Source organism: Cibotium barometz, chromosome 20 (assembly GCF_041138505.1).
Source record: "Cibotium barometz isolate CiBa-2024 chromosome 20, ASM4113850v1, whole genome shotgun sequence".
Taxonomy (NCBI): domain Eukaryota; kingdom Viridiplantae; phylum Streptophyta; class Polypodiopsida; order Cyatheales; family Cibotiaceae; genus Cibotium; species Cibotium barometz.
The window spans coordinates 57,934,732-57,960,231 of record NC_141065.1 but is presented as its reverse complement, the minus strand read 5'-3'; positions in this window follow the sequence as shown (position 1 = coordinate 57,960,231).

The following is a 25,500-nucleotide window of genomic DNA, read 5'->3' as shown; positions in this document are numbered from 1 at the left end:
ACACTCATTGAATATGTTCCACGACCCCTTCCTTCTTGACATGGAGCTTGTCCATTTGATTTGATGGAGCTCCAATTCCTTTGCTACTAAAAGTGTCCCTATCCTTCATTAAGCTATAAACTCCAACTCCCCAATAAACCGAGATGCATCTTTATTTGGTAACCCAATAAATTTTGGGAAATCTTGAGCCATTTTCTGGACCACTTTTAACATAGTCACTTGTCTTGAGTCTTTTTCCCAGTCACCTAAATTCCAAAGAAAGATTATCAGTGGGGGAAACAAAAAAGATGTTATAAAAATGGAACAACATGGGTAACCTCTATAGCATTGCCTTCCTTCTCATAATCATGTATTTATAAGCTTTAAAACACCTATTTCTTGAGTTCACTAGACCCCAATTAGTTTTTAGATACAATACATATACAATATTATGGACCCCAATTGGTTTTTAAATACAATACATATATAATATTATGGTTAATTATTTTCCATATGTGAATCTCTCAATGATGTGAGAGAAACTTACAACAGCTCTTTAATGGTTTAGGTATTTACGATATATGAATATCCCTTGAGTATGAGAGAGAGACATTCATAAAACATAAGCTTTAAAATGGACAACCTTCTTCCATAACCACCTTGAGATTTGAGATGGTTCTAGATTCACAAGTAGAATAATTGTTAGAAATAAAAGCCCAACTTGTCCCTTAGCCATCAAACAAATGTGCATAGTATGAAGTGTTATCCTAAGGTCAAATCACGCAGAACCCCCCTCTGCAACTCAGCTTGCCATTGGAGATTGGTTGCACCATTTGACAAAGCCTTTTAGGAGACAATAGAGCACATTGGGGCTCATGTACAGCTCAGAGGAATTGAAGCAATTCCTTTTGTGGAGGGAGAACAAGCCACTGTAGTAGTCGCCTTCTCAGACATGATGAAGATTTGGGGGAAACTATAATGCCGGGTCGTGGAGCAGTGCATCTGAAAAATTGAGGTGATGGGGACCTGCACCCTAGCAGAGGGAGAGATATTGTAAAGAAAACGCACCAAGATATGCCACATAGAAGGTGGTGGAGGTCGTCTAATACAGTTGGGTACTATTTTGGAAAAGCCTATTTTGACTCCACTAATGGTGGGTGATTAATAACTTGATTAATATGCTAAGGAACTAGTAAATTAACCTAATGAGGGCCTAGGGAAAATAATTGTCTCTGATACCATGAAAGAAATCAATGTTGGAAGATATTTGAGCCATTCATAATATGAGAAATAACTTCATTGCTTTATTCATAGTGTGAGTACTACATGGGCTTTTTAAAGCCTTTGGATCCAATCCTGGATGAAATCACTAATGATGTAGATGAGCTAGATGCTTCTCCTAAATATGCTCCATTACCCCTTTGATGTAGGGATGCTCCTTGGCTTCTAACTCTAAGTGTCCTGATAAGTTTAATGGCATAGGGTTTCACACCTGGCAAACAAAGGTGAAGGGACATTTAATGAGAAAGAACTTATGGAGCTTAGTTAAACCACAAGTAGAAGGAGAGGGAGAAGGAGTTGTCACTAGAACTACCATTGTTGCTTTGCAAGCAAAGGATGAACAAGCTTTAGGGATAATAATCACAGCATTAGATGATAATTTTATACATTATATAGATGATGCTGACACTGCGGCTCAAGCTTGGGAAACACTTGAGAAAATTTTTGGTGCTAAAGCAAAGCATTCTAAGATTAGTCTTAAAATGCAACTCTATGGTCTCACAATAGAAGAAAATGAATGAATGGCTTCACTCATCAATAAGTTAAAGAGTCTTATGACTCAACTTGTGTATGTCCAATCCCCTATACCTAATGAAGATGCTCTTTCCATCTTATTGAAGACTATGCCTTCAAAATTTGATCAACTTGTCACTATGCTTATTAAAGAGAAGGATCCTATTCCTTCTTTGGAAAGTGTGATAAACTCTTTGTAGGAAGAAGAGAAAAAACAAACCAAAGACTTCCAAGAAGGTGCCTATACGATCTCCACCAAGAAGAAATGTGCAACCTCGGGAGAACTAATCACCAAACAAAGGATTGCTTCACTAACAACCCTTGTGTGCATTGTGGAAAGACAAATCATCCATCACAAAGATGCTACCTGAAAGACAAGAAAAAAGATAAGTTCAACACTGTTTGTTTAAGAAAATCACTTTGTTGTAGAAGTCTCCGGTATTTTTGGACCTAGAGATGATGATGATTCCTAACGCTTTGTAAAACGATTGTCATTGTCCACTCTTGAATGGTAAAAAAACCTTAATTGTTTTCTTCCCTTGTTATATGTAAAGAGTACTCAAGCCTTGTTATTGTATGGTTGAGACTCTAATGTATCAAGGGGGGATGTTGTTAGGCTCAAAACTTTTATAGAGTGTCAAGTTTGACTTAAGGGAGGGTGTTAGAAATAAAAGCCTAACTTGTCCCTTAGCTATCAAACAAATGTGCATAGGATGAAGTGTTATCCTAAGGTCAGATCAGAGTATGTATCATCACTCCACATGTCCATCCACATGTCAAGGAGCATCCCTACATCAAAGGGGTCATGGAGCATATTTAGGAAAAGCATCTAGCTCATCTACATCATCAGTGATGTCATGCAGGATTGGATCCAAAGGCTATATAAAGCCCATGTAGTACTCACACTATGAATAAAGCAATGAAGTTATTTCTCATATTATGAATGGCTCAAATCTCTTCCCATCTTGATTTCTTTCAATAATGATATTGTTTTCTCTCTATCTCTGTGAGTTTTGTTGTCTTCTTCATTCGGCAATTTGTAACAATGTATCTTTGTGATTTGATATCTAGTAATGAAACTTGATTTTGTATCAATGTATCTTTGTTTGGCTCAATTCTTTAAGTTTGTGTAAAACTTCAATTGAATACAATGCAATAAATTATTTACACATTCGGCATAATGGTGAATCCAAGTACAAAACTGTACTTAGATGCACCATTATGCCAAAAAAAGTATACATGCATTTGTCAAAAAAGGTGTCTGAATTTGTTTGCATCTAATGGAATTGGCATCGAAAATTACCTGTGTCCATGGGTATATGCATCGGAATAAACATAGGTATATCCATCAAAATAAGTGTCGGAAACTATATGTTTGTGATATTTTTAAGATGTTTGTTGTTTGCAACGTATATTTTGATCGTTTTTTGGATGATCATTCCAATGATTTTATATATACACTCTTATCGATATGTTTATTTAATCTCAAAAGAATTTAAAGAAAAATAATAGAAAGAGTGTTTGTGTACTTTCCCGATATATTTGCTGATGTCTTGATTGATTGAGAATCCATGTCTACTCTCTAGAAGTTGTGGAAGAGCTACTTGTAGATTTGGCAAGCCTCTTGGATCTACTATCAGGGTTGCAGTCTGCAACAGGTATAACTTCACATAGAGTTATCAGATACTAGTTGTGTGGATACTTAAAATTACCAAAACACATGCGGTCTACAACCTTTCACCGTGGGAGAAATTGCTAAAATCTACTGTATGTGAAAGTCAACTCCAAAAATAGGTCATGTTTTAATTTTTTTATCAAATTTTGATTTGCATCCTATCTACACACTTAAAGGCTTCCTTTGAGCATACAAACTAATTAAAAAATCAATCTTTAATTTTCACTTAATTTTAACACTTGGAATCTTTACTGTCAAAAAACCATAAAAAACTTGTTGGAATTCATTATTGAAATCTGTAGCATCCAAAACTTAGGATTATCTTTAATCATAACTTGGTTAATTTCGGAGGTATGTTAGAGCTTGCCTATGCTTGTATATATCCTTGGATTGAATATAGCCTTGCCTATGCTTGCATATAGCCTTGGCATGCAAAATATTGCAGAAGCTTGCTTATATGTTCATGCCTATGCTTGCATAATCCATTCATATGCATAGATTGAATAGACATGTCTTTTCTTGTATAAGCTTGCATAGGCTTGCATAAGGTTGCCTAATCTTGCCAATGCTTGTAAATGACTTGCAGAGGCTTACCTAAGCTTGCATATAGAAGTCACCTTTTCTTATGCTTTCCCTTCGCTTGCAATGCATAAGAGCCTTCCATGAGATTTCCAATAGCCTTGTATGCATAGCCCAATAGCCCATAAGCATAGCCCTAACACAATGCCTTAAGCCCCATATGTATTGCCTTATGTTTTTTCCTAACTCATCTATATCCCACCCCTAAATACCTGGAGAAGAAGATTCTCAAGATCCTCGTCAATCTCGATTAGGGAACTCCATAGTGGATGATCCAAAAGTGGTTGCATTGTGACAAACCATAACCTCAAGTTATGGGAATGAGGTTATGGAGCCAATTCACAAAATCGTATATCCTCTCTTAATGGTCGTTAAAAGTTTGTGATGTCTTTTGTATGTGAGCTAATTTTAGTCTATATTTTTTTTAATGATACAATTCCCTCCTCATACTTAATGTACGCACCCCCATTGGTCCATGGACCTTAACCACCTCAAACCCTTTCATGTCTGCTAGCTTAGGATTAACCCCTCCATAGCGACACACTAACAATAATCCTACTAGCTATGTAGGGTGTGATTTTGAGAGTAGGCAAACCATACCCTACCTATCCAATAAGCAATCTCAAGTGACAAATCAAGAGCACGAAAGTGAATGTAGTGGATAAAAGAAAATAAAATTTAAAAAAAAACCTAAAGAAAAGACATCAAGATTAGGGTTTTATATCAAGGTTGGTCAACATTTTGTCAGTCATTGGGAATTGTACCGACATAAACTTTTCTTAATTTTTATAATGTGAATATGTTGGGATTTTATATCAAGATGGGGTATGAAATTACTCCTTCCAATTGTTAACATTTGGTTGGTAATGGAGGCATGACATTACTTCCAGTTGTTTGTTAACATTCAATTATTGGGAGTTGTAGCGACATAAAATTTGTCTGATTTTTATAATGTGAATACCTTGGCATTTTATATCAAGATGGGGCATGAGATTACTCCTTCCAGTTTGTTAACATTTGCTTGTAACCAACATAACATTTGCTTGATTTTTATAAGGTGAATATCTTGGGATTTTGACAGGCATGAAAATATAAAAATCTTGTAAAACGATTGATTTTATCTTGAAAATGATAGACATAAGTTGAAACAGGACTCAAGACAACATGCATGTGGAAATCAATTTAAGCACTATGAAAATGTATGCTTTTAAAAAATGCAAGTGAGACTATTATACATGTGAAAATCTTTTTAATTGATTTTTTTATTTATTTATGTGTTCCTTGAGGGGGTTTGAGGGGAGCCTTGAGGTTATTGGATGTCAGTGTGATGAGTCCCCATTGTCAATTTCCCAGTTCACAAGGGTTGATTATTTTCATCACTATGAAAATACATAGATTTTAAAGGTGCCAAAAATGTTATAAAGTCTTTTTTGGCTAGATTTGGATGATGAAGATGATGGTAAATGAGTTAGTGATATTAAAAGGGGAAATGTTAATAAGTTAGCATTTCCCCTCTGTGATGATTCTCATGGTCATGAAAAACATAAGATTATTAGGGTGACGAATATTAAGCTTAGGAATAGTCCTCTAGGTCCATTGGAATATGTTGTTAGATTCAGCTTGGATGTTTATACACATTGATACCTAGATGTTATCATTGAACTATAGTGAAGATGTTAAAAAATATTCTTTAGTTATACCCTTGAATAGTTTAAGTCTCCTCTGTCTACTATGTTAATGCTTCGATGAACATTGTGACAAGTTGTTAAGTGTCCATCTCTTTTTTGCATGTGTTCTTATGATTCTATCACCTTTTCCTTTTCCTTATAGTAGGTTTAGATATTTGAAATATTTTGATTGATATTAATGCAAAAAGGTTCTTAAGGCTTCAAGTTGTATTTTTAACAAGGTTCTTGTGGCCACTTGCTAGCACTATTATTTGGGTGAAAGCATGATACAATGGTACACTTTCTCTACTAGTTCCATTAGTTGCTACCACACTTGAAGGCAACCAACATTAGTGGATTTAATATTATCATGAGATGTATTTAGCAATTTATCTAGTTCCTTTTAGATATAACAAATGTGAAACAAGATTAAACAAACATGTTTTAATTTTCTAACTCTTCATAAAGTGTTTCACAAGCAATTGTAAACCATCGTCTAGGACAAGGGTTTTTAGTCCACCTTACCATGCTTTCGCCCATTTAGTTTTAACTTGGGCCAATGATTCCATACTAATAATTGTATATCGCTATACACTACAATTTTATCCTCACTTTCCTTAGGTACCTAAATGTTAGTGACTCGTTGAGAATACCCTTGAGCTTCTTATGTTTTGACTAGTACCTAGCATCTCTTAATCTTTCTTGGGTTATCCTTGATGGTTGGGGTTGAAATGAGTATAATTGGTTCTTGTTTTATGGATTCTTTGATAGAGAAGTTGATTTTTGGAGTTGAGGCTTCTTCATTATGGCTCTTGTTATGGGACCAGGTCAACTTTCCTTCGCACCCATATTTCTTAATATGGAACCCATCCTTCTAGAGTAGTGCTTTGGTACTCATTATTTTTTACTTAGCCTTATCTTTACCTTGGTGAATGATCCTTCATCCCCCCCTCCATCATTTTGGTTACTCTTGGTAAATCTATCTCATTGGGAGTAGATATTTTGAAAGGCCTAGTCAATTCTAAAGGGACGCAATGAACATATCTCCTTCTATCCGAGTGGTCTAGTTCTCGTAATTGATTGTGAAACTTGTAGCAGAGATCTAACTTTGTCCTTGTAACACCTATTTTTACATGGTTTGCATAGGCATTATATATACGTTTTCGGCCAAGGATTATTTTTACATGATTTGTACATTCATTATATATACCTTTTTTGGCCAAGGACTATTTTTTATGAAAATATTAGCCTTTAAAATTCCTTGATATTTTATCAGATACACACCACTACTACAAGATAAGAAAATACTGACGTTTCTTCCAATGAAAGATAATTGCTTATAAAATTTAATCATCTCTATGCACATAGAAAAAAGTGTGTAAAGATAATTGCTTATAAAATTTACAATCATCTCTATGCGCATAGAAAAAAGTGTGTAAAGAACTATTGTTGATTGCCTTAGTCGTACCCATAGAATAAACACTTTTGGAGTTAAAGAATTAGAAGATAGAATATTTGACTAGTTTATGACTAGATTTTAGGTATGACCTTCATTAGGGGCTATTTTATGAAGCATTTATCTTTCTGTGTGTGTAGAATCAGATTTTGAGAGTTTCATGCTGAAAACTCAACTTTGTCTATTTCAAATGCTCTCAAAGAGACCTTAGAACTCATTTTTAGAGAACCATCACTCAGACATGCTTTATAGAGCATTAGAAGTCCTAAAACTTGTAGTTTTGACTTTTCTCATATTCTAAATAGATTGAAAGATACTACTCTCCCAAAGACACCAGTTGTCAGGCTTTGCCTTAGAATTTACTATCAATATTGACTATCTTATTTATATAGACCAGATGGACTAATGCATAAGCATAGTTAAGACTTAGCTATAGTGACTAAAGATGACCTTGAACACGATAATTGATTATGTTAAAAAAAAGGATTTCCATGTGACTTAAAAAAAAAGGATTCCCATGTGACTTTAAAAATAAAGAGAAGTTGAAGACTGTTTAAATTAAAATCTTGTTTTATTGATTGTGATTGATTTGAATATGCATGCCTTGAAAGATTATAGACTAGAGATGAGTGTGAGATGATATTTATAAGTTATGTGACTGCTTTGTTTTGAGATGAATGATTCATATGCACGCGTATGACTGATTCATATGCATGTGTATGATGAGACTCGACATGAGATTTTGAGATTCGGGCCCCGGCCGTCCTTAGACAGGGAATGCCGGATAGAGAATGTGATTTATGCCCTCTGGGAGCCATTTGGTAGAACTAAGAGTAGATGAGATTTGCTAGAGGCATACCCAGGATAGCTGCGATGTTAAGTGTGGAGGTTTGGTGGACGGGCATCGGAGAAAGCCCTAGATTGGCTGGATTTTGGTCATTATGACTAACCATGTTGTCGAGCATGGTGATGATGATAGAATCTTGAGATAGACACATACATTGTGATTGATTGAGATGCTATGCTGTAATTGATAGAGATTTATATCATGTAAATGTTTGTTTGAGATTACATGATTCTTTGCTTATGTGATAAGAATCTTGGATATGGCATGCATGCTTATTTACTATTTGAGAAGGTTCATTTGATTGTATTGCTATGTAGAAATAGTACAATTAAGTGAGTTTCAATGTTCTTAGATTAAGCTGTATGATTAAGGTATGGTTAGACTCAAGACCATCACAGTTGGTATCAGAGCATTGGTTTGGGCAGTTCACGCTTAATTGTAGATGTTGCAGGTCTTGGGTGATATATATAATTTTTTATTTTTGTGATACAACCAAGAGTATCTTTTCTTTGAAAAAATCTTTTGCAAATTTGGTTGTATGGTCACAAGATGGCTCATAAATCTATTTTATAATGAAAAGGAAAGTTTTATGCAAAATAAGAGACTGCAAATGGGTCACATATTTGTTCCCAGAGATGATAGAAAAGGTGTGGCATGTTTCCTTTGTGTACAAAAGGTTCATAAACTAATGAGTGCAAAAACAAGCCAGCATCATCTGAGGTGCGTGAGAGACTAACTACAAGAGATTAGAAAACAAGATAAAATTTACAAGAGAATGTACATGGATTTTCAAGTAATGAAAACACTCGTGGAGCAAGAGGAAAATTTCTACAACTGTGGCCAATGAGATTGAAGAATATACACATGTCAATGCTACTATTTATACAGGTAAGGTCAAAAACCAAGATTCAATTATTAATATTCCTATCAAGATTATGAATAATGTATTTCAAGTGTTGATTAACTCAAGAAGCACGCACAGTTTTCAATCACCCCACGTGGTAAAATAGTTAAGAATAATTGAATTTTATCAAAAGAAACTTATGGTAGAGCTTGCTTTGAGAAATCAATAGACATGTAAGGATTATGTCAAGAATATACCTTTCGTATAGATGACCTCAAGTCAAAGTGGCTTTCCTTGTGTTGGCTTTGAGAAGATATGACGCCATATTAGGAATAGATTGGTTAGTGCCTAGAAAGGCCAAGATATTATGTCATGAAAAGTTGGTTTGCATGATTGGAGATGATGGTAAAGATTTTTTCTTACAGTGTCAAAGATATGATATAGAATTTAGAATGATGTCTGCTTTGTAGAGCAGAGCAAGAAAAGGATTTGATGTAGTATACTATTTTCTTGTTAAATAGTAAATTATCATTATGAAGTAAATAAGTGTAGATTGAAAAATCAATATCTATTACTTTGCTTTGCAGAGCACAGCAAGAAAAGGATTTCATGTAGTATACTATTTTCTTGTTAAATAGTAAATTATCATTGTGAAGTAAATAAGTGTAGATTGGAAAATCAATATCTATTGTGGAGGTTGCAAGTCCATAAATAGGAATATTATGTAGCCACAATTGTTGTAAAGTTTACGACCGTGCCCGCCCCTCTCTCAAAATATTTTTGTGCCATCGTTCTTTGCTCGAGCGTGGCTTGTGCTAAAAAACCCATAAACTGGTCAAGCAACATGGCATATGGAGAGTAAGCCGGTGTCTCATCTAGAGTGCAAGACATATTTCTACACACACAACAAAGCCCACACGAGCACTTTAATAAGAGCATACACATGAATAAGAGCACACATCTCACAACACACAACACGTGCACATGCAACCAAGAGGAGAGGGGAAGGAGAGAAAAGAAGGAGGCAAACCTACTTGAGTGGTAAGGAGGTGGAGAAGAGCTTGGGAGAGAGAGAGAGAACCTGCAACACAAAGAAAAAGAAAAAAAATAAAAAACATTCATTATCCCTCAACACACACACACATATCTCATAACCAAGAGGAGAGGGGAAGGAGGGCAAAGAAGGAGGCAAACCTGCTTGGAAGGTAAGGAGGTGGAGAAGAGCCTGGAAGAGAGAGAGAACCTACAAAAAACAAAGAACAAAAAAAAACAAATACATTCATTATCCTTCAACACACACACACACATCTCACAACCAAGATGAGAGGGGAGGGGAGGGAGGGGAAAGAAGGAGGCGAATATGCTTTGGAAGGTAAGGAGGTGGAAAAGATCTTGAGAGAGAGAAAGAACCTGTAAAACAAAGAGGAAAACAAAAAAACAAGAAAATTACCCCTAATTACACACACAGACATGTAACCAAGAGGAGAGGAGAGTGAGGGGGGCAAAGGAGGCATACCTGATGAGGAAGCAAAACGCATGCGCGCGAATAAAAATGCAAAAAAAAGAGAGAGGTTATGTTTTATTGTAAAAACCTACGCCATCGATATATGCGTCAAAATAACCATGGAAAAAAGCATCAAAATCAGAGTGGAAGAAAGTGTTGTCCACAATAGTGTGGAAATAAGCGTCGAGAAAATAAATTTCCCACCCTCTTTTCGACGGATATTTCGACGACCTTTTCGGCACGCCCCCGACATTTCAAATTACCGTTCATCGACTACCACCCTCCACAAATACTTAAGGGAGGATTCCCCTCCAAAAATAAGCATTCGTTCCCATTGCAAATCAATATGGAAACCATGGACGACGCCACACCCTCAAATTTTGTTGATTTAGAGGAGACGACACTTTGCCCACGTACTCGCTGCAAATACCAAGTGGCTCGACGTCGATGAATTTGAAATGATCATTCCAAAAAATGGGAAATATTTTTGGTGTTCTGCCAAAGTTGGTTTGTCAGTATATTTTGATGCCTATTCTTCCTAGGGGTAGACAAAATTTTGGCTGTGGAAGTGTGATTTTTGTATAAATATATTATAGCAATCATGTGCGTAATTTTTTGATAATATACAAAAATTATTATGTCAAAATTTTGAAAAAAACCAATATCATAATGAAATGTGATAATAATATCGATATTTGAATTGAAATGTTACCTGTACTATACACAGCTTAATTGCACTAAAGTGTTGTCCAAATTTCTTCATGGTGCTCATCAATACAAAAAATAATTACTATCACACAAAAACCATGTCCATGAGACAAGTTGAAATTTTCATAAAGTACAAGGTACAAATTTTATCGAACAAAGTACTTAATTGAAATCTGAGTACAAGGTATGAGGAACAAACTCAATTCCAAAAAGTGCTAAAAAAGTAAGGAGTTCAAAGCTTGATTAAGTATGCATAATGTTCCTCACACTAAAATATCTCCTAGCACCATAGGTCCTCGTATCATGTCAGGGTTGAGATTGAAGGCATCACTATTGTTGTAAATCCTATGACCCAACCGTAAATCCTTACCTTTGAAAGTCATATGCTTGGCATGGATAGCTCTCAATTGTCCATCATGCAATAAATCAACTAGGTAATGTTGACCTTATTGTTTGAATTGCCATCAATGCTTGGGCTGACCAATGATCAACAAAATTACTTTAATATTATGCCTTGTGAAGATCTTACATCACTTACCCAACTAGCCTTGCACAAGAGGCCTTTGGTATAAGAAATTCAATTTCCTTTTGATACTTCCTTATCTCTTGGAAGGCAACAATGCTTGGTCTCCATCTTGTCTTTCTATGAGGTGGACGTGGTGGAGGACCTATTGGAGCTGAAGGTGGAGAAGATTTTGCATTTGCAAAACCCAATGTAGGTGGAGCAACAGTACCATTGTCAGATAGTGTAAGTTTACTATTAGTTTTGTTGTTAGGATTAGGAGGCGGTTTAACTCGTACTTTAACTGGGGTGTTAGGAGGAGGAGACTTCTTCATGCATGACATACTACTTCTAGAGAGTGAAGTGGAGTGAAGTGAAGTGAAGTGAAGTGAAGTGAAGTGAGAGTGGAGTGGAGTGAAGTGAAGTGAAGTGAGATGACTTTTTATATTCACAAGTTTGATAAGAGATACTAAAGACTATACGTTCGTATATGTGTGTGTGTGTGTGTGTGTGTGTGTGTGTGTTTATATATATATATATATATATATACACACACACACACATATATGTATGTGTAAACACACACACACAAATATAAAAAAATAGAGTATCATTATCACAACTTAATAGGAATACTAACATTAGCATTATTAATTTTTTATTCAATCGTTGCACCAACAAAGTTCTGCATTTACTAAAGAATACCATAATTAGATTGTTCTATACATTTTCATTCACTACCAATCCTTTCCTGAGACTTCAATCAATTTGCATGGTGTGCTTTTTTGATTAGACATCTCGCTCTATAGACCACTTCCAACTCATTGGGTATGGACTTTCTGACTCATTAGATATGGACTTTAGCATCTTCTTGTCATACAATATCTCTATCCTCCTATACCACCATTCGAGAAAGTGTCTCATGGGATTAGTATCATGTATTCCACCTCCATGAGTTGTTGCCTTTTGAAATCTACATTGGGCTTGCCAATGTGATTACTCCATGCCTTGTGTAGACCATATTGCCAAATTTTCCTCATTAGCAAATTATGGACCATGTCACTACTACAAGAGGTGGGGCCATTATCTATGCTTTTTTTGACTCTTTAGAACTAAGCATAAAATCCCCGAAATGTCAAAATACGCGTCAAAAAAAGCATCGAAATGGAAACGTTGAAATAAGCGTCGATACAAGCGTCGAGAAAACCACCAAAATAATGATGTTTTCCACTCTTGTTTCGACGATAATTTCAATTGCTATTTCGACGAATGGAGGAAAATTTTGATGGGTTTTTGACAGATGCAGGAAACTTTCGATAATTTTTTCAATGGATGTAGAAACTTTCGGCGCTTTTTTCGACGGATGTAAAAACTTTCGACAGATGTAGGAAACTTTCGACGCTTTTTTCGACGGATGTAGGAAACTTTTGAAGCTTTTTTCGACAGATGGAGGAAACTTTCGACGCTTATTTTGATGCGTGCAGGTATTAAATTTTTGTTGGCATAATGGTGCAGTCTTGTAGCTGGATGCACCATTATGCCAAACTTATAGAATACCAAAGGTAAGTGTACTCTGATGTGAAGAACGAAGCGAATTTGTTGAAAAAGTTGGAGTGCCATAACGTTTTCGACATCACAAAGTAGGTACACAATTCACACAAGTGCAAACAATGGCCAAATTATATCGCAAGATGTGAAATTTACATATCAAGCTTTGACGAGATAAGCCAAAATTACACAAAGTAGTTGCATAAAATTGCATACAAGCTATACAAGCTATATGCAATGACCAAAATTGCATAAAGTAGTTGCATACAAGATTAAACAAAGATGTGAGCTGACCAAAATATGTATGTACAAGAGAAAACACATGGGAAAGGCCACTCTATGCGAAGCCTTCACTTAGGGTCAGGCATTGGTCCCTGTGAAAACCATACAAGACACTTTTTTTGGTATACAAAACAACGATCTAACATGACATGGCAAAAAGAAAGTATACAAATCATAAGATTAAGGCTTGCCGCACTTACCATATTTGCAATGCGCCCTCAATTGAGGTTGGTGCCTTCTCGCTCAAGCTTCTCCAAAAGAAAGTACGTGTTATGGTGGCGAGCAATGTCCTCCTCTTTTTCCGTTGCCAGCCGACCAACCACTTGATTCTAAAAGTACAAAAAAACAAGATAAGCCTTGATAATTACAAAGTAGACATAACATCAAATGAAACATACAAGATAAGTGTTGATACTTACAAAGTAGACATGGAATGCGTCCCAACCACCGCGGCCAAGCTGAGAGCTTCCTATGCTCTCCATTCGGCTTTCATCACATCCTCTTATTTCTTGTAGCGTTGGGGATTTCTTGCATGCGTTTGCTTCTCCTTATTCCCAACCCTCGGTGCTCATGTATCAAGGCTTCTGACCCCTTGCCTTCACTCTTCTAATCACATCTCCCCGCCAATGTTTAATGACGTCCACGATGTGGTCCTTTATCTTCCTTATGTGGGGAGACGACATCACTACGGCTTGTACTCATTCTTGATTTGATTAATGACTCTATCTTTCTTATCTTTATCCAACTTTGGCCATAAAGGCATAAAGTCATTTGCAAAGACAATGTGGCAAAGCTCGTGGATGCGGCTCTTTATCTCTTGCCAGACATTATCCAAAACCACATTACCATTGACAATTGTGTAACATTTTTTCCCATCGGGGCGGGTGTGGGATGTGTGTCGAAACATCCTAACGATGATCGCGAGCGTGGAGTGCTTCTGGCGCTAGATGGGGAAGGACACTCATGTGGGGGCGTAGACCTATCCGTGCCCCCACTTGAACAACAACCACCTCCACCTCTACTACTGGAGTGTTGTCCTCTCTGCGAGTGGACGAGCGACCTGAGGGAGGGGTTCTAGCGGCTCTTTGTGGGGTTTCTATAGGTCAACTACGGTTAACGGTGGTGGTGCCCAATGATGCGGCCGAAGTGCATGCCCCTCTCTGAAAATATTGTTGTGCCATCGCTCTTTGCTCAGGCGTGGCTTGTGCTAAAAAACCCATAAACTAGTCATGCAACATGGCATATGGAGAAAAGGATGGAGAGTAAGCCGGTGTCTCATTTGGAGTGCGAGACATGTATCTACACACACATAATAAAGCCCACATTGGCACTTTAATAAGAGCATACATATGAATAAGAGCACACATCTCACAACACACAACACATGCACATGCAACCAAGAGGAGAGGAAAGGAGTTAAAAGAAGGAGACGAACTTGCTTGAGTGGTAAGGAGGTGGAGAAGAGCTTGGGAGAGAGAGAGAACGTGTAAAACAAAGAATTAAAAAAAATAAAAACATTCATTATCCCTCAACACACACACACACATATCTCACAACCAAGAGGGGAGGAAGGGCAAAGAAGGAGGCGAACCTGTCTGGAAGGTAAGGAGGTGGAGAAGAGCTTGGGTGAGACAGAGAACCTGCAAAACAAAGAATAAAGAAAAAAACAAAGACGTTAATTATCCTTCAACACACACACACACATCTCAACCAAGAGGAGAGGGGAGGGGAGGGAGGGCAAAGAAGGAGGGGAGGGCAAAGAAGGAGGAGAACCTACTTGGAAGGTAAGGAGAGAGAAAGAACCTGCAAAACAAAGGGGAAAGCAAAAAAACAACAAAATTACCCCTAAATACAAGCACATACATTTTACAACACATGTAACCAAGAGGAGAGGGGAGTGAGGGCAAAGGAGGCATACCTGATGAGGAAGAGAAACGCATGCACGTGAACAAAAACGTTAAAAAAAAAGAGAGGTTCTATTTTACTGTAAAAACTTGCACCGTAGATATATGCATCAAAATAACCGTGGAAAAAAGCATCAAAATCAGGGTGAAAAAAAGCATTGAAAAGTCAGTGAAAAATAGCGTGGAAATAAGCATTGAAAAAATAAAATTCCCACGCTCTTTTTGACAGATATTTCAACACTCTTTCGATGACCTTTTTGACGCTTATTTTGACGATCCATTCAAATTCAAAATCTTTTCAAATCTTGCACGCCCCTGACATTTCCAATTACCTATCACCGACTACCACCCTTCACAAATACTTAAGGGAGGATTCCCCTCCAAAAATAAGCATTTGTTCCCATTGCAAATCAATATGGAAACCATGGACGATGCCACACCCTCAAATTTTGTTGATTTAGAGGAGAAGACACTTTGCCCATGTACTCAACACTGCAAATACCAAGTGGCTCGACGTTGACGAATTTGCAATGATCATACAAAAAAATGGAGAATATTTCCGCTGGAGCGATTGGAACATCTAATTAGTGCATTAGGAATTTTTTGGACCGAAAGAGGGCCTCTTGGATTAACTTTTGATTAGGAATGGACCAATAGGAAGAGGGTTGGGTGCACATTTTTGACTTCTTTGACCCTAGGGGGCCTAGGCTTTGGTTTGCTGATGGGGCCTAATTACTACTCTTGTCCCCCTACCTCCTGGTCCCAAACTTAGAGGTCCCCCCACCTAGAATTGTGCAGATCAAAAATCCTAAAATTAAAAATTTTGAAAATTTTCCCAAAAGTGTGTTTTCCCTCTTAAACTTCCCCACAACATACTCTCGGTTTGGAAAGCTCATTTTGAACCTCTTTCTTCCTCTTCTAAGCTCTCCATTGCTGCAGAAACTCCATCCCTCTCAAGCTCTCCCTCCTTCTCAAGCTCCCTCCCTCTCAATCTCCCTCTCTCTCTCTCTCTCTCTCAAGCTCCCTCCCTATCCATTGCCTGCTGTGCGAGAAACTATATCCCTCTTTAGTCTACTCTAGGTTCAGGAAGCCTATTCTCAAACTCTAACCCTCTTTTAAGCTTTCCATTGCTGCACACTGAGAACCCTGAACTTTCTCTCCTCTCCACTCCTCTGTTGTAAAACAAGTTTTTCTTTTCCATTCTCTTTTCTTACCACCATGGCCTCTTCCAGTAATGTGAGAAGACCTAGGGAGAAGGTGGAAGAGCTTGTGCTACATAACACAAGAGATGAGAATGGAGTTTGGGCTCCAACAGTATTCAGGGTTGGGGCTTGGGTATACATGCAAGCTCTAAGGGACCACATCGAGTGCGTCAACTGGGAAATATGCTACATCATTGGAAGGGGCAGCTACAAGGCTTCAAGCATACTAAGAAGGAAGGACTGGTTGCCATAGTGCAACATGTGTATACCCTTGGAGACCTGTACATTTAAGGCCAACGACCAAGGTTTCCTTCAAATTGTCAGTGTAATATAAACATAGATTTAACAACATGCTAATATTGGATTTTTTGTTTCAAGTTTTCTTATGATTCTCCATTTTCTTATGTCTCTCTGCTGATATTTTCCCCTCTAATTATGTTGAGGAACAACCACTCCAAAGCCTCACTAGAGTTTTCTATGCTATGCATGCATCCATTGGAGAGGCAATGTTTGTATCTCAAAGCCCAAGTGATCTTGTACAGAACAATATCTTTTTCTTTTCTCACTCATATTTTGTAGATAAAAAACCAGGTTTATTTGGCAAGCTAGAAGAGATCCCCAACCCCCCTCTTAACAATCTCCAATGGCTCAAACCTGATGCTTGGACCATCTTCTGCATAAAGTTTACGATGGTAATAAGTGATATCAAGACATCACTCAAGTTTTCAAAGGCATCTAGGTCAGTAGGGCTAAATTGGTTTTGTCCTGATTAGCTAGGTGATTAGCAAGATAATGGGCTCATAAATTTAATGGATTCTAGGCTAGGCTCTGATACCATGTTAAATTTGTAGCAATGTGATGAGCTATGGTGGATCAAATGCTAGAATCAACATCATTAGAAAAGAGATTAGATAGTAATTAAGATATGATTAGTGAGCAATCAACTGATAGCTTAACGTAGGCATGGATAATCAAAAACCAGCAAATTCTCATTAGGCCAATGCCTCAATTTATAGACTTTACATGTAGGCATCTAATCCCACTGATCTCTCCTTGATTCACTCCACCTCTTTTGCTTGATTCTCTCCACCTCTTCCAAGAATATCTCCACACCTCCTAAATCTCCTCATGCTACCCTTTATTCTCTCCCAATAGATACTTCTCACCTTCTCACAACTTCTCTCACATTTACAGATTCTCTTTTACAGCCTCTTGGTAAGGGCTTGTTCCCGCACACACCCTATTCACTTGTATATTTCAACACCTCCCCTCAAGTGAATACTCTTAGGACACCTGGACCCTATACCAAGTTTCCCTCTTACTTGATAGTCCACGACCAGTGCCTCAAGTCCCTAAATGCATAGTCCTTTAACACACTCTCTCTCTATGTGTCCAAGGCTACTACAAGTGCCCCTGACCTTGACTAAAGTGCTCACACATACATCTACCACATGGCCTACATCATCGGTGGCTCAGAGGTGGTTTTACTCTGTTGGAGCATGTTACATTGGTTGTGGGGTTTCTCTCTCTCTCTCTCTCTCTATCTCTCTCTCTATCTCTCTCTCTCTCTCTCTCGCTCTTTCTCTCTCTCTCTCTCATAAAAGATGATCTGACTCCACTTCCTTAGGAGCCTCCATGAAGTTGTGGGGTTTCTCTCTCTCTCTCTCTTAGAAAAGATGATCTGACTCCACTTCCTTAGGAGCCTCCATGAAGTTGGCCGATGTTGTTTCTTCTCCACTGGGTTTGCTGTAGCAGTCTTTTGCCATGTATCCTAGCTTTCCACAGTTGAGGCAAGTGAAGGTCCTTCCTCCTACTCTGCCTCTTCCTCATCCTCGTCCTCGAGAGAATCCTCCTCGAGTGAAGAATGCTTTTTATTCTCCTGCTGCTGTTGAGTCCAGCCATTTCTTCTCTTTGACTCTGGTCTCTTGCTCTAGTAGAGCTCCTTCTATCTCATGCAGCTTCAATTCAAGTACATTCTTTAATGTTGCTATAATGTTTTCATATTCATCTTTGTCCACACTCTTCAGAAGCACTGCTAGTGCCTCATCATCTTCTACCTTTTTGCCAATAGTTGATAGTTGTTGCTTAATGCTTTTATATTTGTTCGTGTGTGATTAAAGGTTCACTTTCCTTCATATCCAGTTTTTTGTAGAATTGCATTAACAGATTTATCTTTGAATTTTTTTGTTTCAGTGCCAAATAATTTATTAAGTTCATCCCATGCATCTTTTGCCCATTGTATCCCTGTGATGTGATGAATGATTTCATCATTTAAACTGAGTACGATAAGTCCTAATGCTTTCTCATTCCTGATCTTCCACTTATTTTCCCCTCACCTCTGGGCATTCATCTCTTCCCTCAACTAGCCCCCACAGATTTTTCCTCATGAGCAAATACATGGTTTTTGTCTGCCATGTGTAAAACTGCTCCCCATTAAATTCAGCTATCTCTTGTGCCGTACTCATGATGATGTGAAGGGGGTCTTACCTCTTTATCCAATTTCATGATTCAAGGGCAGTGTCTACCATTTTACAACTCAATCTAGTGTCTAGGTGATGACTACAACAGATTTATCAGCATAAATTCACCAGAAATTACATTAAACCCTAGGGTAAAAAATCCGTACTGAATGGTTGGAGTATCAAACCATCTCCGAATTGTAATCTGAAGTAATAGGGATTTATATTAGATACCTAATGGTTAATTTAAACCCTTAATTGCACCAAAATATAGTGATTAGTATTGATTAATCATTGATTAATCATTGATTATCAAATTAATCTTCTATTTTGTGTGCAGAAATAGAGTATGCGGGGAGTCTAGATCTTGGGCCTTAGAGTTCAAATGAGCTCAAATCCTTTCAAGGCCATCAATAAAAATTAGTCTAGTTGAGGATTAAGCCAAGAAACACAAGATTTGATCAAACATTGAATGCTTAATCTTTGTTTTACCAAAGTCACCTAGCTGCAGATTTGATTAAGAGCTTGGATCTCACTGTAGACTTGATTAAATCAAAAACTATCTTCACCAGCTTATAGAGCACTCTTGAAAACCTCTAGGGCCAAGAGGAATTAGAGCCATTATACCTGGTGTAGACAAGATCTCAATTTTCTTCAGAAAAATAAGCGCTCAAAAAAATGCAATTTTCTACCGCTTACGCCGACGGTTTGCTGGTTTGTCTTGATGGGCCTGAAGCACAAGGCTTGTGGCTATGTGTGGCTAAAGCGGTTTGGGCCAATTTTATGTATGAAGGGAGAGAGAGCTCCTCCACCAGTTGGGGGTATAGAGGTTAATTGAAAAAAAGGTTTAAAAACTTAATTATCTTCTAATCCTGATTAGCTAGGTGATTGGGAACATAAAGGGCTCATAAATTTGATGGATTCTAGGCTAGGCTCTCATACCATGTTAAATTTGCAGCAATGTGATGAGCTATGGTGGATCAAATGCTAGAATCAACATCAATAGAAAAGAGATTAGATGATAATTAAGATGTGATTAGTGTAATTAAGTGATAGCTTAATGTAGGCATAGATAATCAAAAACCAGCAAATTCTCATTAGGCCAATGCCTCAATTTATAGAATCAACATCAATAGAAAAGAGATTAGATGATAATTAAGATGTGATTAGTGCAATTAACTGATAGCTTAATGTAGGCATAGATAATCAAAAACCAGCAAATTCTCATTAGGCCAATGCCTCAATTTATATAGTTTATATCCAAGCATCTAATCCCACTGATCTCTCCTTGATTCACTCCACCTCTTTTGCTTGATTCTCTCCACCTCTTCCCAGAATATCTCCACACCTCTCCTAAATCTCCTCATGCTACCCTTTATTCTCTCCTAGTAGATACTTCTCACCTTTTCACAACTCTCACATTTACAGATTCTCTTTTACAACCTCTTGCTAAGGGCACACCCTATTCACTTGTATATTTCAACAAAGTCGACTTTGAAAAGTTGCTCGCCCTTGCATCCCAACATTATGAGACGCAGATTACATACATGGAGCAATACTTGGCTCCCCACTCCATCTCCTTTCCCCATTGCCCCAATGATTGATGGGTTCCTGTTGAGCTACTTAAGTACGTTCAACAATATGCCCGCCCCTACATCCAACGCCTTGAATGCTTCATCGACATTTGCTTCCCCGCAGGAGCTTACTGTACCTTCAATAAGCAGGAGGTGAAGAGGTTGGGGAAGGGCAATTCAGAAACTAGGTTCCTCTTGTGGCTCGCCACTTTTGCGTTCCTCATCAGTGATGAGGATTTGGATGAGGAGGTAGAGATGCCTGCATTACAGTTGGCAGGGTGTTTGAGAGATGACAAGAAAGTGAAGGCAGTAGGAAGAACGAGTGCTGGTGTGGAAGAGCAACTTGCATCAGAGCACTTTCCAGAGGGTGCACAATCTGTAGAGCTGAATAGCCCACTGTAGTAGAAGATGCGAGGCCATCTTTCCCACACAAGGAGAGCAAGGTGCTGCCAGAGCTTGAGATCAATCTCTTGAGCACCATTGCGACCGAAGGTGAAGAATACTTATTTCTTCATGACCTTGAAAAGGCAGCTAGCTTGAGAATGGATGAATGCTTGGGCATTATATGCATGCGATGTGAGGTGGACCTTGATACGACCAACCTCACTCCTCACCTAGATAGTGTTATATTACCCCTTGGAGAATCTATTGTAGAGACAGTTTCTTTGGTCAAGGAAACTGTGGTTGAGACCGTGGAGAAATAAACCCTAGTTCTAGAGGAGGAATTCACAACCTTACTGGAGTGATAGAGGAACCAAGCACCTAAAAAGGATGAGGCTAAGTCCTCAATTGACCTCTCCACCCCCCACCAGCACTTTGGCAAAAGAAGACATTGAGTAAGAGGTAATAATCGACCTTTTACAACTTAGAAACATTTGTAATTATGTATAAAAAATATTTTAATTTTTCCTTTGATTGCAGAGAGTGGTTGAAATCGACACATTTGCTATGAGAGGCACCGACGACAACAGAGACCAGAGGCCAAGGTCCATGGACATGATGCTACGTTGGCGCACTATCTTAGTCGGCTTCCTATGGATGGCGTCACCATTATCCACCAGAGGGGCTACACCCCTCAATCTGCCTTCACTCACTTCTTTTTGAAAGCCCTCTCTAAGGTGCTTTGTGTAGCCTCTATAGCGGTGCAGAGCACCAAATGTATAGTTCTGATTTAAAAATCCCTTGCCTTCGATGTTTTTGGTTCTGGATTTAGGGGCTCGTATAGCCAAAAGCATAGGCATAGAGGATCCTCAAGAAATAGCCCAATCACTCCTTAAGCACACTCTGCCCAATAACAAGAGAAGGAAGCTCAATATTGTAAGAAAGCTTTTGTAAAGATGATGTATCACTTCTTATTATGAATACAATATAGTTTTTGCGAACTTATTTTCATCAAGTATATCATTGTTTTTCTAGTTTGTACCATCAATTTTTTTTGTAAATGCATCAAAACAGTGCAAATTTTAAGCCTGCAGCCCAAATTTGCATTGTTTTGGCACAGCTTTCCCAGCCCTTCAGGAGCAATTCCAATGCATTGGATGACAAATAATGTATTGTTACACATGATTAAAGGTGTTTTTATCTTATAAGTTACTATTTTTCATAATCAATGTACACAATCTTACTATAAAGCCCAAATTCGCATTGTTATAGCATAGCTTGCCCAGCCCTCTCCGGGAGGAGCAATTCTGATGCATTGGATGATAAATAATGTATTTTTACACATGATTAAAGGTAGTTTTATCTTGTAAATTATTGTTTTTCATAATCAATGTACTCAACTTCATTATAAATGCATCATAAATAATCCTGAGTGGCTGGGGGGGAAGCAGTGCTAGAACAATGCAAATTTTGAGTGTGCACCACCGCTGCAGAGCCTAAATTTGCATTGTTCTGGCTTAGCTTCCCCAGTCCTCCAAGAGCAATTCTGATGCATTAGATGAAAAACAATGTACTTTTACACATGATTAAAGGTGTTTTTATCTTGTAAACTACTGCTTCTCACAATTAGTGTACTTAACTTCATTATAAATGCATCAAAAATGATCCTGAGTAGCCAGGGGAGAAGTGCCAGAACAATGTAAATTTTGAGCCTACACCGCCGCTGCAGAGCCTAAATTTGCATTGTTCTGGCGGCATAGCTTTCCCAGTCCTCCAGGAGCAATCCTGATGCATTGGATGACAAACAATGTATTTTTACACATGATTAAAGGTGTTTTTATCTCTTGTAAACTATTGTTTCTCACAACAATTGGTGTACTCAAATTCATTATAAATACATCAGAAATGATCCTGAGTGGCTAGGGGAGAAGTGCCAGAACAGTGCATTTTTTTAGCCTACATCGCTGTCGCAAAGGCCAAATTTGCATTGTTCTGGTACAGCTTCCTCAGTCCTCCAAGAGCATTTCTGATGCCTTGGGTGTGATAAACTGGCACATGATAGACACTCTATGTTAAACAAACATGATGACACCGAGACATTGTAAGAGAGACTTAAAATTTTAATTATCAGAAAGTTACAAATGAAAGCCGGATATGCTTGTTACAAAGGGGGGTTTGAAATAAAAGAGTTGCTTCAAAAAGAAGGTTAACATCTAAGATCTCTAGATCGTGTCTCGCTCCCCTCGAATACGTTGAGCTAGTTTCATGTCCTTGGCAGAAATGGTAATCCTCTTTGCATGTATTGCAAGGAGGTTGGTGTCTTCAAAAATCCCAACAAGGTAAGCCTTGGAGGCTTCTTGCAATGCTTCAAGGGCAATCCCCTACACACGGAACTCTGTTCTATAACATTGGAGAATCTCCTTCACTCTGTGAGCAAAATGGGCTCTTCTTAGCACACGAAACTATGTTCTATAATGTTGGAGAATCTCCTTCACTGTGTGAGCGAAAGGGGCAACTCAGTGTTCCTCTGATAAAACTTGATTTCTTATAGAGCCCTATGCCCCTGGTGCATCCTTCTCCTTGGAGCTCTCTCTGTGTTGCGTTGGTGCGTTGGCGAGGTTGGGACTTCCTTGGCTTGAAGAGCTTGACCTTTCTACACTTGCACGCACTTGCAGGAACCTCCTCTTGGTCTCTCTCATAGTCTGAATTCTCCTCCTTCTGGTGTTGTGGTACATGTGTATCAAGTTCATGTCCTAGGTAGGTAGGGGACCCTGTCCCCTGGTAGCAAGGTCTTGCCACTTGTGGTGCTGCGCAATGTAGGAATGTGTTCACCAACCCAGTCAAACTGCTCATTATCGGCCTCTCTGTCTTTATCTCTGGGGTGGCTGCATTGTGGGGTCTTCTTCACACGCTTGCTCGCACTAGAAGAAGGGCCTGCATGTGTGTGCATTGGTGTTGCTGTGGGAGGAGGGTTGGGGACTCTGGTGATCCCATTGGGTGTGTCCTAGAATCCAAGGGGTCACTCTCTTCCGTGGTGGTGTCGCTAGTATATGATCATTGGGTTGTTTTGTGAAGGCATGGTAACATTTGCGGTGTTCTTGGTGCATGCCATATCCATGTATGACTATGCCTATTGTGCTAACGTGGTGATGTGCTGGTGTCCTTAAGTGGGTGCCTACGTAGATCTTGAGCTCAAGCGCTCTAAAAAGGTCAAATGAAAACGAAGTGAGAGAGAAGGAACTATTAATGGTTTTTTTTAAGGGCAAAAAAAAAAACATAACTAAACTTATTTGCTTAGCCTTATTACATCTAGATTTGTGCTGGTACTGCGTGCATAACCCAATGCCTCCCTTGTCTCCTCATTCGTGCGCGCCAAGCACCATGCCTATGGGGAGCATTTGTGTGCAACCATTCAAGCCGAGCATTCGTCTGCAACCATTCAAGCACCATGCCTATGGGGAGCATTTGTCTACAACCATTCAAGCCGAGCATGACTTTTTGTAGCCTTGTGTGCCTCTTGTGCAAGCTTAGATTATTGGGCCCGCTCCCTAACCAATACCCTTCCAAAGGTTGTGCAATAAAACCAATTGAGCATCTCTTGTACACAGTTTGTACGTATTCCTCCTCCACAAGCTCCACCTCCATGTCTTGTAATTTTGAAATAAACCCCTGTTGCTTTATAATGTGATTTGTCCATCCCTTGGGTACTCCACATGTCGAGCAATCCATACTTGTTCATGAAATATGCACCATGTGCATAAACTATGTGTTGTACACATGAAAATAGAATTTAATTAGAAAAAGTCCAGGTTAAAACACCTGTTTATTTTTGTATTGTACCACTTACCATATAGTGTGTTACTTTAATCTCTCCCCAAGCACCTACTTGGTGAATTCTAAGATATGTTGTTGGAATGATGCTCGTTCTTGGGCAGTTGTGCTACTTTGATTCATAATGCAAACCATGTTATTGAAATTTATCCAAAGCTGTTTGCACATATTTACAAGAGTTGGCATTGGACAATCTACATTTGTGTGATTGCACACTGGTCTCTCTAGAGTCCCCAAGTCTTGTTTGAATTCTCTGTTTGCTGGTTTCTCCAAAAATCTCCTTTCCTTTGCTCTAGTCATGGGAGACCTTTTGAGCTACCTTGTATGGCATACCAGAGGGCTGCTTATTCACTTCAATTTTCACATTTCCGCCATGGCAGCCCAAAGAATTCAAAACATGCTCTAATTTACTAAGGGCTGCAACTTTCCTCTCTTGTGTAGGCATTGTGACTGCATAATCGATATGGCACTTAAACAATCGATCCAAGATTCTCATGAATGCATGAAGTATGCAAAAGTGAATATTCTTTAGTGGAAAATTAATGATGGGGCTCCAATTTGAATTCCTATTTGGTTCTCCTAGCATACCAGGAGACATGACACCTTCCACCCATCTTGCATTTGGTTATTCCTCATCTTCATCATCACTTGACTTGGTTGGATCTACTGCATCTTCATGTTGCTTCTTCCCTTTCTTGGGACCTCTCGAGACATCCTTCCCAATAGAACTAACCTTCTGCATACCTTTTCCATTTGCTTTTTTC